A 10904-nucleotide genomic window follows, 5' to 3' on the forward strand; every position below is an offset into this window, starting at 1 on the left:
CTCTCTTTTTCCATGTGGACTTCCTTTCTCCAGGGATCCCAGGAGGCAAGAATTATCACCTTCAGAAACACTTTCTGTTTCCCATACTTGAAAAGCTTAACGCGAACACACATGCAGAGTTAGAGAGAAAGAGCGTGAAAGCCAATCCAAGCACTAGATATACACTGATTGAGAATAGTGTTAATACTGTAATTCCTCACAGACAAAGTTTCCTACAGAAGGCTTTTAAGATTCTGTAGAAAAGAAAACCAGTGGAAATCACGAGCATCCAAGTATCCCTGTCTACAGCAAGGGAGGAAAGCTCGGTGTTAAGCAAAGCTAGCACTGTTTCCTTTAGAAAGGCTCATTAACTCGGGGGCCTGTGTGAAACAACATTCAGGGGAGGCCACTGCTGTGGACTAGCCTCCTGCCCTAAGCCCCAGCTGACCACACCTGACCAGAATGGGGTCACTTGTGCTGAGCGCCTTGGGGATCACAGAGAAGTGAGGGCCTGGTTCTGATGAGATTGTTGGAGGGAAGCGGGCCCAGCTTCCGTGAGGAGGCAAGGTGAGGCCCTGAGGGAGGACTGAGGACGCCCCCGCCCCAGAGTGAAGACCCCAAATAATCCAGCACCACCCCTGCTGCCAGCCCTGGACCACCCGGGGGCGGACTTCTCAGGCTGTGGGCCACCCTTCGCCACCCCACCGCTTAAGCCTCAGGGGACTCTGGAGTCAGAGCTTGGTATGACCAGGGCAGGGCTGGTTAGGAGAGGGCAGGGGCCAGGCTCTCCCAGGCATCAAGGTCAGGATTCTGAGGGAGGGCTGAGGCCCCATAGAAGGAAGCTCTGTCTTTGCTGTCAGTGCTGGGAAATGCCGGGAATGGGGACCAGGCACGTTGATGCTGCTGTCCACATCCTGGGCTGATGGAGGGAAGGGGCTTGACACCATGAGCATCACCTCAGAGGAGTAGACGGAGGGCCCAGGTCCTGCCGGGAGAGCACGGAGGCCTTAAAGGACAATCACTACAGGACAGGGGACCCGCCCCGCCCCCATCTCAGGCTAAGGCACCTCCTCATTTCGCCTCAGGAATCCGACAGATAGACTCAGGTCCGCAGAGGGGAGCTCTGACGCAGCCCTGCCAGGATCAAGGGGAGGAAAAAGAGGGAGGACTCAGGACACCTTGGACTCCAGATCACTGGGGACCTCCGCCCTTGGAGGTCCCACGCACGATGGCTGCATGTGGTGCATCCCTGCCTATGCCTTGGAGACGACAAAGAGGAGAGGGCTTTGGTATGAGGAGTGGAGGCTCAGGTTAGCAGAGGGAGGAGTCTCAGGACCCTGAGGGAAGACTCAGCAGAGCTTCTTTCCCAGAGGTAGGACACCTGCCCTTCCTGTCAGTCCTGGGGGGCCTCGGGCAGGACTGTGGGGAACGGACCTGGCCCCCACTTCCTCGTTAGAGATCCCAGGGAGATGGTGGCCTTGACCTGGAAGACCGTCCAAAGTTCAGCAGGAGGGAAAGGGCCAGGCCCTGTCGGAAGTAAATCTGAATATCTATAGGACACCCAGACACAGGAGGCACTCCTGAAATATGCACTTTTTGTCAGTCTTGGGAATCCCATTGAGGGGTGTCAGTGTAGAGTCCCTTCACTTCTGCCTCCCAGGCCCCAGAGAGGTGGGGGCCTCCGTCTGAGGGGTGTCCTCAGCTCAGCAGAGATAGCCACACCTGGTCAGCACAGGTTGGGTCCAGTCTGCCAGGAGTCAAGAGGAGGAAGGTTGGTGAGGACTGAAGGTAAGAAGGTACCTCCACACCTCCAAGAAGAAGGGAACTCGCAGAACCTGGCTTCCACTGTTCTCAGCCCCGGGTGGCCCCAGGCATAGGTACCATGTGGCATGCTCTCCTTTCTGCCATATGGCGGGAGGTGGGAGGTCTCAGGGAGGTGAACACCTTGGTATTAGTGGTACTTACGGTTCAACAGAGGAAGCCACATCTGGCCAGCAGAGGGAGGGGTCCCAGGATCAGCAGGACCCAAGGAGTGCCCCCTTCATGAGGACTGACGGTACCCCTGGCCCAGAAGGAAAGGACTCCACAGATTATGGCTGTCACTTGTTCTTAGCTCTGGGACAACCAGATCAGGAATGTCCCTAATTGGCAATCTCACTTGTACCACAGATAGGAAGTTGGGGAACCCTCGGGGACATGGGGTGTTGGTGTAAAGGCGAGATGGCTGCTCCTCTCAGGAGTTTGGGGGTTGAGGAAGGGCAGGCGCCAGGAGGAGTAAAGATGAATAACCCACCGGAAGACATTGGAAGCCTCACCCCAGAACCAAAGGGGCCAGCTCCTGGAGTGAGCCCTGGACACCCCACCCAATGGTGATGGGATGTGGCGCCTCCTCACTTCTGTTTCTAGATCTTAGGGAGGTGAGGACCTTGCTTTCAGAGGGTGACTCAGGTCAACACAGGGACCCCAGTCTGATCGACTGACACACTGGTCCCAGGATCTGCCAGGTGTCCAGGTGAGGAACCTGAGGGAGGACTGAGGGTACCCCCAGGCAAGAACGCAAACGGGGGCTCCACAGAAATCTTCCCTGCCCCTGATGTCACCCCAGAAAGCATAGGCAGGGCTGTCAGCTGAGGTCTCTCTCTTATCCTGGGATCATCAGTGTCAGGGAGGGGGATGCCTTGGTCTTAGGGGGCTGCACTCAGGTCAGTAGAGGGAGAGCCCCAGATTCTGCCAGGAGTCAACATGAGGACCCAGCAGGCTCCTCGCCCAGGACACATGGTGTCCAGTGAATTTGGATATCTCTTGCTGTCTCTCCCAGTGGACCTAGGCACATGTGGCCAGATGTGGGTCCCCTCATACCCTTCTGTTCCATATCAGGGTTGTGAACTCTTTATCTGAGTTTCTCGAGCCAGCAAAAGGGCAGGATGAGGCCCCTCCAGGAGAAAGGTGAGTGAGCACAGAGGGGACCATGCACCCCATGAGAGTAGGGACCTCACAGAGCCTGGTCAACCCTTCTGACAGCACTGGAAAGCCGGGGCTGTGCTTGCAGTCTGCACCCTGAGGGCCCCTCGATTCCTCTTTTAGGAGCTCCAGCAACCAGGCAGTTAGGCCTTGGTCTGAGGCACTGTGCTCAGGTCACAGAGCAGAGGAGTCGCAGGCAGTGTTAGCAGTCAAGGCGAGGTTCTGATCTGAATGGACAACAAGGGCCCCACACTCCCCAGAACACAAGGGACTCCAGAGAGCCCAGCCTCACCTTCCCTACTGTCAGTCCTGCAGCCTCAGCCTCTGCTGGCCGGCTATACCCTGAGGTGCCCTCTCACTTCCTCCTTCAGGTTCTCAGCGGACAGGCCGACCAGGAGGTCAGAAGCCCCAGGAGGCCCCAGAGGAGCACCAAAGGAGAAGATCTGTAAGTAGGCCTTTGTTAGGGCCTCCAGGGCGTGGTTCGCAAATGAGGCCCCTCACAAGCTCCTTCTCTCCCCAGATCTGTGGGTTCCTCCCCATCGCCCAGCTGCTGCCCGCACTCCAGCCTGCTGCCCTGACCAGAGTCATCATGCCTTCTGAGCAGAGGAGTCAGCACTGCAAGCCTGAGGATGGCCTTGAGGCCCAAGGACAGGAGGCTCTGGGCCTGGTGGGTGCGCAGGCCCCCGCCACCGAGGAGCACGAGGCTGCCTCCTCCTTCACTCTGATTGAAGGCACCCTGGAGGAGGTGCCTGCTGCTGGGTCCCCCAGTCCTCCCCTGAGTCTCAGGGTTCCTCCTTTTCCCTGACCATCAGCAACAACACTCTATGGAGCCCATCCAGTGAGGGCACCAGCAGCCGGGAAGAGGAGGGGCCAACCACCTAGACACACCCCACTCACCTGGCGTCCTTGTTCCAACGGGAAGGTGGCTGAGTTGGTTCGCTTCCTGCTGCACAAGTATCGAGTCAAGGAGCTGGTCACAAAGGCAGAAATGCTGGACAGTGTCATCAAAAATTACAAGCACTAGTTTCCTGTGATCTATGGCAAAGCCTCAGAGTGCATGCAGCTGATGTTTGGCATTGACGTGAAGGAAGTGGACCCCACGGCCACTCCTACGTCCTTGTCACCTGCTTGGGCCTCTCCTACAATGGCCTGCTGGGTGATGATCAGAGCATGCCCGAGACCGGCCTTCTGATTATGGTCTTGACCATGATCTTAATGGAGGGCCACTGTGCCCCTGAGGAGGCAATCTGGGAAGCGTTGAGTGTAATGGTGTATGATGGGATGGAGCAGTTTCTTTGGGCAGCTGAGGAAGCTGCTCACCCAAGATTGGGTGCAGGAAAACTACCTGCAATACCGCCAGGTGCCCAGCAGTGATCCCCCGTGCTACCAGTTCCTGTGGGGTCCAAGGGCCCTCATTGAAACCAGCTATGTGAAAGTCCTGGAGTATGCAGCCAGGGTCAGTACTAAAGAGAGCATTTCCTACCCATCCCTGCATGAAGAGGCTTTGGGAGAGGAGGAAGAGGGAGTCTGAGCAGAAGTTGCAGCCAGGGCCAGTGGGGCAGGTTGGGGGAGGGCCTGGGCCAGTGCACATTCCACACATCCACCACCTTCCCTGTCCTGTTACATGAGGCCCATTCTTCACTCCGTGTTTGAAGAGAGCAGTCAATGTTCTCAGTAGTGGGGAGTGTGTTGGGTGTGAGGGAGTACAAGGTGGACCATCTCTCAGTTCCTGTTCTCTTGGGCGATTTGGAGGTTTATCTTTGTTTCCTTTTGCAGTCGTTCAAATGTTCCTTTTAATGGATGGTGTAATGAACTTCAACATTCATTTCATGTATGACAGTAGGCAGACTTACTGTTTTTTATATAGTTAAAAGTAAGTGCATTGTTTTTTATTTATGTAAGAAAATCTATGTTATTTCTTGAATTGGGACAACATAACATAGCAGAGGATTAAGTACCTTTTATAATGTGAAAGAACAAAGCGGTAAAATGGGTGAGATAAAGAAATAAAGAAATTAAATTGGCTGGGCACGGTGGCTCATGCCTGTAATCCCAGCACTTTGGGAGGCCGAGGCACGGGGATCACGAGGTCAGGAGATCGAGACCATTCTGGCTAACACAGTGAAACACCATCTCTACTAAAAATACAAAACTTAGCCGGGCGTGGTGGCGGGTGCCTGTAGTCCCAGCTACTGGGGAGGCTGCGGCAGGAGAATGGTGTGAACCCTGGAGGCGGAGCTCGCAGTGAGCCGAGATCGCGCCACTGCACTCCATCCAGCCTGGGCGACAGAGCGAGACTCCGTCTCAAAAAAAAAAAAAAAAAAAAATTAGCTGGGTGAGGCGGTGGGTGCCTGTAGTCCCAGCTACTCAGGAGGCTGAGAAGGAGAATGGTGTGAACCCAGGAGACAGAGCATGCAGTGAGCCGAGATCGCACTGCTGTAGCCTGGACGACAGAGCAAGACTCTATCTCAAAAAAAAAAAAATTAAATTATAGTTAATTCTTGTCTTTCTTGTATTCTGTGTAGTTAAGAAATACATATTTGCTTGGCTAATATATATTGGATTAGCTTGGCTTCTTTGAGAATGTAATTGAATTAAATATGAATAAATGCATTCCCCTGCTCACTGACTCATTTCGTCCTGAAACATTCATTGAGCTTCTGCTATTTGTAAGTCCCTGGGTTAGTATTGGAGATGCTAAGGTAAGCCAGGCCCACCCCTAACCTTACGGTGGGTGAGTCTAGGATCTGCAGTCATATAACTAAGGTGGACAGATGTCCTCCAACATCTAGAGGAAAAATAAGAGAGGGGTGAGGGTGTGGGGCAACAGGTGAGAGTGGTGGAGTGTACATGCCCTGAGCCAAGGCCTTTTGGGCTTTGGGAAACTGCAGTACCTTTTGGGAGAGCTGATTCTAGTGAAATGGGGTAGGACCAGAGCCAGATTCTCAGAGGATGAGAGAAAAGCTTGGAAGGGAAACCTGCTCAGCAGTTCCTTTTGGATGGTGGATGAAACAGAGAGGCATCTCCTCCTGGGGCAGGAATGGGAGGTGTCCTGCACTCTTGTCTCAGTGCGGTTGAACACGGCACACGAAGTTGATGATGGATACCCATTATCCGGAAGGGTTTCCTTAGAGAGAAGCGTGAATCTCCTGGGATGTGAGGCTCAGATGCCACTGGCCAGGTGTTTTTCTTCCTGGTTGTGAGAGCCAGAGCTGACTCTATTAAAGAGACATTCTAACTAGCTTATCTGAAGTACAATTTGGCCAATTATAGCAACAGAAAGATTTTGGGTCGTGACATAATCAATGAAAAAAGTGGTTTGGATGTAAAAGAAGCTGAGAGAGAGGGAAGGACTTTATTCCTGACTCATATTCTAAGAGCTTTGAGTTGCATTCCAGTTGGGGGAGAGTTCTGCACACTGAAATTTTGAAGTATGCCCCGTGAGAGGGTAAACTAACTGAAATTCATTGACAAAACTTCCTTTTTTTTGGCCGAGTAATTGTTCCATGTCCTATTCGCCTGCATAGTTTCTGATAAGTCCTGGAGAACCACAACAACAATAAGAAAATCCCAGAATACTAGGATCTGGGGTCAAATACTAGAAATAAAAGCCATCTGCCATTCCGTAAACTTCTTATTTGTGTCAGGACTTGAGCCAGGTGCATCACTTACATTCCATACACTCCGACAGCCCTATTGGTCAAGGCTTATTACCCATGCTTCACGGACGAAGAATCTGAGGCTCACAGGGCTTGAGAATGTCCCAGGATCACGAGGGTAGTAAGTAACAGGGCCGGAACCAGATCTCTAGTCTGATTCCACTGGAGCCCAAGCTGTTCCCACTCCTCCCAGCCTGAGGCCCACTTCCTGAGCAGTAGTTCATTTCTCACCACTGCATCATGTCTCTCAGGTGACAAAAGGAAGGACCCTGGGGACAAAGTACTAAAAGCAGGCCAAAAGAAGGTGACAATGAGAATCAAACAGAATTTGGGTGGCATGTGTTGGGGCCCCTGGGAGCTGACTGCTGGGTGCTTTCTGTTGAGCACCTACTATGAAAGATGTTATGGGAGAGCCTACAAATGCTCATCCACATCTTGGCTCCTCCGTCAAAGGCACAAGGGACAAGTACACTCCCAGCCAGCATGTCTGTCTGGCCCCAACACTTTCCCGAGTTACAACACCCTTCCCTTGGTCGCCCTCACGTGCCCTCCATTCCAACTCAGAGGCCCAGCCTGGTGCTTGCTCTTCCTTGCTGCCTCAGGAGGCTGCACAGAATCCCCTGCTTTCCCCAGAACATGGAGCATCCCTATCCCCTGCAGAACCCCCCTAGCTTTCCCACGGCTCACCTTCGGTCCTGTCCCACAGCCACAGCCACCTGGTCCTCCCTCCCTGGGAGTTCTATACACATTCTTTATTTTCCCAATGGGCTGTGAATAGACTATACTTTGCCCATAATCTCCTGACTCTTGGGAAACAGCCCTGAAGGTGGAGAGTAGATTTTTAAGCCACTCACATATTTGCAGTAGGATTTTAATGGGCTTCTTATCTGAAGCTGGGAACTGAACAGGCAAACAAATAGATAGTGCTCAGAAATTCCATTCCCTCATAAGAGGTAGAAGAGGAGCACCCATCCTCTAAAGCTGAATTCTTACAAACACTGGGCTCCTCCCGGGGTATGAGAAATGTGTCCTTGATGGACATGCCACCTGGAATTTGAAAAGAATGATGAATCACTCTTCCACTGCCTCCTGTCTGGCATCTGCACCCAGGGACATACTGGCTTTCAGTGTGACTAGTGGCACCTGCACAGGTGTTTAGGCAAGAACAGTTATGTGGAGAGAAGCAGATATGTCAGGTAAGATTCTGCCCCTGCATCAGGTGGAAGGAGGAAATCCGCAGCCTCCTGAGATGATAGATGGCATTGCAAAGGGAAGTGCGGTAAATGCTATGGAGTATGGAAGGTGAAATCTCCCTGCTAACTTTTGCAGGATCTTCTTCAATTTGACGGGTTAATGCATTTGAAAGCATCTGCTACGTGGTAGACACTTGCAAATTCAGAGAATTTCAAGGCAAAACTGGTCTTCTCAGAACCGTCTATAAGAAATGAAGAGTGTAGTTATCATAACAAATTAGAGTTTGTATGTAGCTTCTTCCACTTCTGGCTGCGTTCATAGCCGTTGTTTCTCCACAACTATATTGTTCAAATTTCTCATACTGCCATGGGACATTTTAGCTAGTCTGATCTATTGAAAAAAATAACACTTGGTTTCATCAATTGCATTTATTGTTTCCAGAAGTTTCTGAAGTTTCAATTTCATTAATTTTTCTCTTCCTGTCTATATCATCCCAATCCTTTTGTTTTCCTCAGGTTTAATTTACTTTTATTTTTCTAATTATTTAACATCAATGATTAGATGTTTTATTTGAGCCATTTGTTACTTTCTTACATAAGCACTCAAGGAGATAAAAATTCCTCTAGGCACTACGTTAGCTGATTTCCACATATTTTAAAACATCATATTACCATTTTTATTTATCAGAATATATTTTCTCATTTTCCTTAATAATTTTTTAAACAAAGAAGAGTAAAAATGTGTTGCTTATTTAAAATTACATGGAGACTTTACAAATATGTCCTTTGTTATATTTTTATTTTATTTTATTCTGGATCTTTAAAATTTCCACTTTGTACAATTTCAATTATTAAATTGAAATGTATAATTTGAAATGCATACTTTTTCGTATTAAAACGTATATTTTGTACAACTTCAATTATTTTAAATTTGTTAAGGGTTGTTTTATGGTCTATCTTGGTAAAAATTCCACATACACTTGAAAACAATATTTATTCTGCTGTTGTTCTGTGACGTGTTCAGTAAAAGCCAGTCAGCTCAAGTTGGTTCTTTGTGTTATTCGGGTTGGTCTATAACCTTGCAGAGTTTCTGTGTACTTCAATCATTTACTCAGAGAGGAGTTTTGCAATCTCCAAATGCAAGTGTAGATTTGACTATTTATTCTTTCAATTCTATCAGATGTTTCATGTATTTTAAAACAATGCTTTTAGGTGAACTAACAGGATTATGATGTATTTTTTGTTAATTGACTCTTTTATCATTGCATAATGTCCCTATTTATCCAGGGTAATTTTCCTTCCCATAAAGTTTTTAGAAGTTTACTTTTCTGTTTTTCCAGCTTTCTTTTTAATTTTCAATTTTATTATTTAAATGGACAAACAGTGTTTTTTTCCTTTTCTGTCCAATTCTGTGGGTTTTGCTCATGTGTAGATTCATGGAACCACCATCACAATCTTCATACAAACAATTCCGTCACCCTCCTCTCCAAAAGAAACCCCTTTTACTTGCTATACACTTACAGTTATACCCACATGTCTACAACTAACAGTGGGAACCTCTCATCTGTACTCACTATTTCAGTTTTCTCTTTCAAGAATGTCACATGAATAGAAAAAATAGAATATGTACCTGGTTGAGACTGGCTCTTTCCACACAGCAAGACACCTTTGAGTTTGATACACCTTGTTGTGCATACCAGTAGTTCATGCCTTTTATTGCAGAGTAGTTATTTCATAGTATGGATACACAAAAACTTCATTGTCCATTTATCCACAAAAATATATTTGTGTAATTTTCAGGTTTTCTCAAATATGACTAGAGCTGCTGTAAACATTCATGTAGTAATGTCTTTTAAAATTTTTTTTAGTTATTTTCAAATATATGTTACTGTAGCTCATTATGCCTTAATATGCATTTCTCTAATAGCTGTGATGTAGAATAATTTCTCATGTGCTTCTTTGTCATGCATGTGTCCACACTGGACAATGCCCTCAACATACTGGGCACTGCAGGAACACACCTCAAAATAATATAGCCATCTATGTACAAACCCACAGCCAACATCATATGGAATGGACAAAAGATGGAAGTGATCTCCATGAGAACCAGAACAAAACAAGGATGCATACTCTCACCATTCCTATTCAACATATTATGGAAGTCCTAGCCAGAGCAATCAGGCAAGGCAAAGATATAAAAGGCATCCAAATAGGAAGAGAGGAAGTCAAATTATCTCTCCTTGCAGATGATATGATTTTACACCAAGAAAGCCCCGATAGTCTCTGCCCAGAAGCTCCTAGATCTGATAAATAACTTCAGCAAAGTTTCAAGATACGAAATCAAGGTACAAAAATCAGCAACAATTCTATACACCAACAACATCCAAGTGGAGAGCCAAATCAAAAACATAATCGCATTCATGATACAAAAGTATAAAATGCCTAGGAATGCAGCGAATCAGAGAGGTGAAACGCCTTTAAAGTGGCAGTTACAAATACTGCTGAAAAAAATCAGAGATGACACAGGCAAATGGGAAAACATTACATGCTCATGCTTAGGAAAAATCAATAATATTTAAATGGCCATAATGCCTAAAGCAATTTACCGATTTAACGCTATTCCTAACAAACTACCAATGACATTTTTCACAGATTAGAAAAAAACTATTCTAAATTCCATGTGGGACCAGAAATAAACCTGAATAGTCAAAAGCAATCATAAGCAAAAAGAGCATAGCCAGAGGCATCACAGGACCTGACTCTAAACTATACTATAATGCTACAGTAACCAAAACATGATAGTCTTCTCTAACACAGGTCATAAGCAAAAAGAGCATAGCCAGAGGCATCACAGGACCTGACTCTAAACTATACTATAATGCTACAGTAACCAAAACATGATAGTCTTCTCTAACACGGGTTAGAGAACCCAGAAATAAAGCCACACAGCTATAACCATCTGATCTTCAACAAAATTGACAAAAACAAGCAATGAGGAAATGAGTTCCTATCAATAAATGGTGCTGGCATAACTGGCTAGCCATACGCAGAAGATTGAAACTGAGCCCCTTCCAGTTTCAACTCAAGATGAATTCATCTTTAATCCATCAAC

At 47.6% G+C, this 10904-nt stretch overlaps 1 pseudogene; it reads left to right on the top strand.

Annotated features, from left to right (window-relative positions):
• Nucleotides 1-3482: 3482 nt before the first annotated feature.
• On the top strand, nucleotides 3483-4471 carry LOC129395315 (melanoma-associated antigen 8-like; annotated as a pseudogene).
• Nucleotides 4472-10904: the final 6433 nt, after the last annotated feature.

The sequence above is a fragment of the Pan paniscus genome, chromosome X (assembly GCF_029289425.2).
Source record: "Pan paniscus chromosome X, NHGRI_mPanPan1-v2.0_pri, whole genome shotgun sequence".
Taxonomy (NCBI): domain Eukaryota; kingdom Metazoa; phylum Chordata; class Mammalia; order Primates; family Hominidae; genus Pan; species Pan paniscus.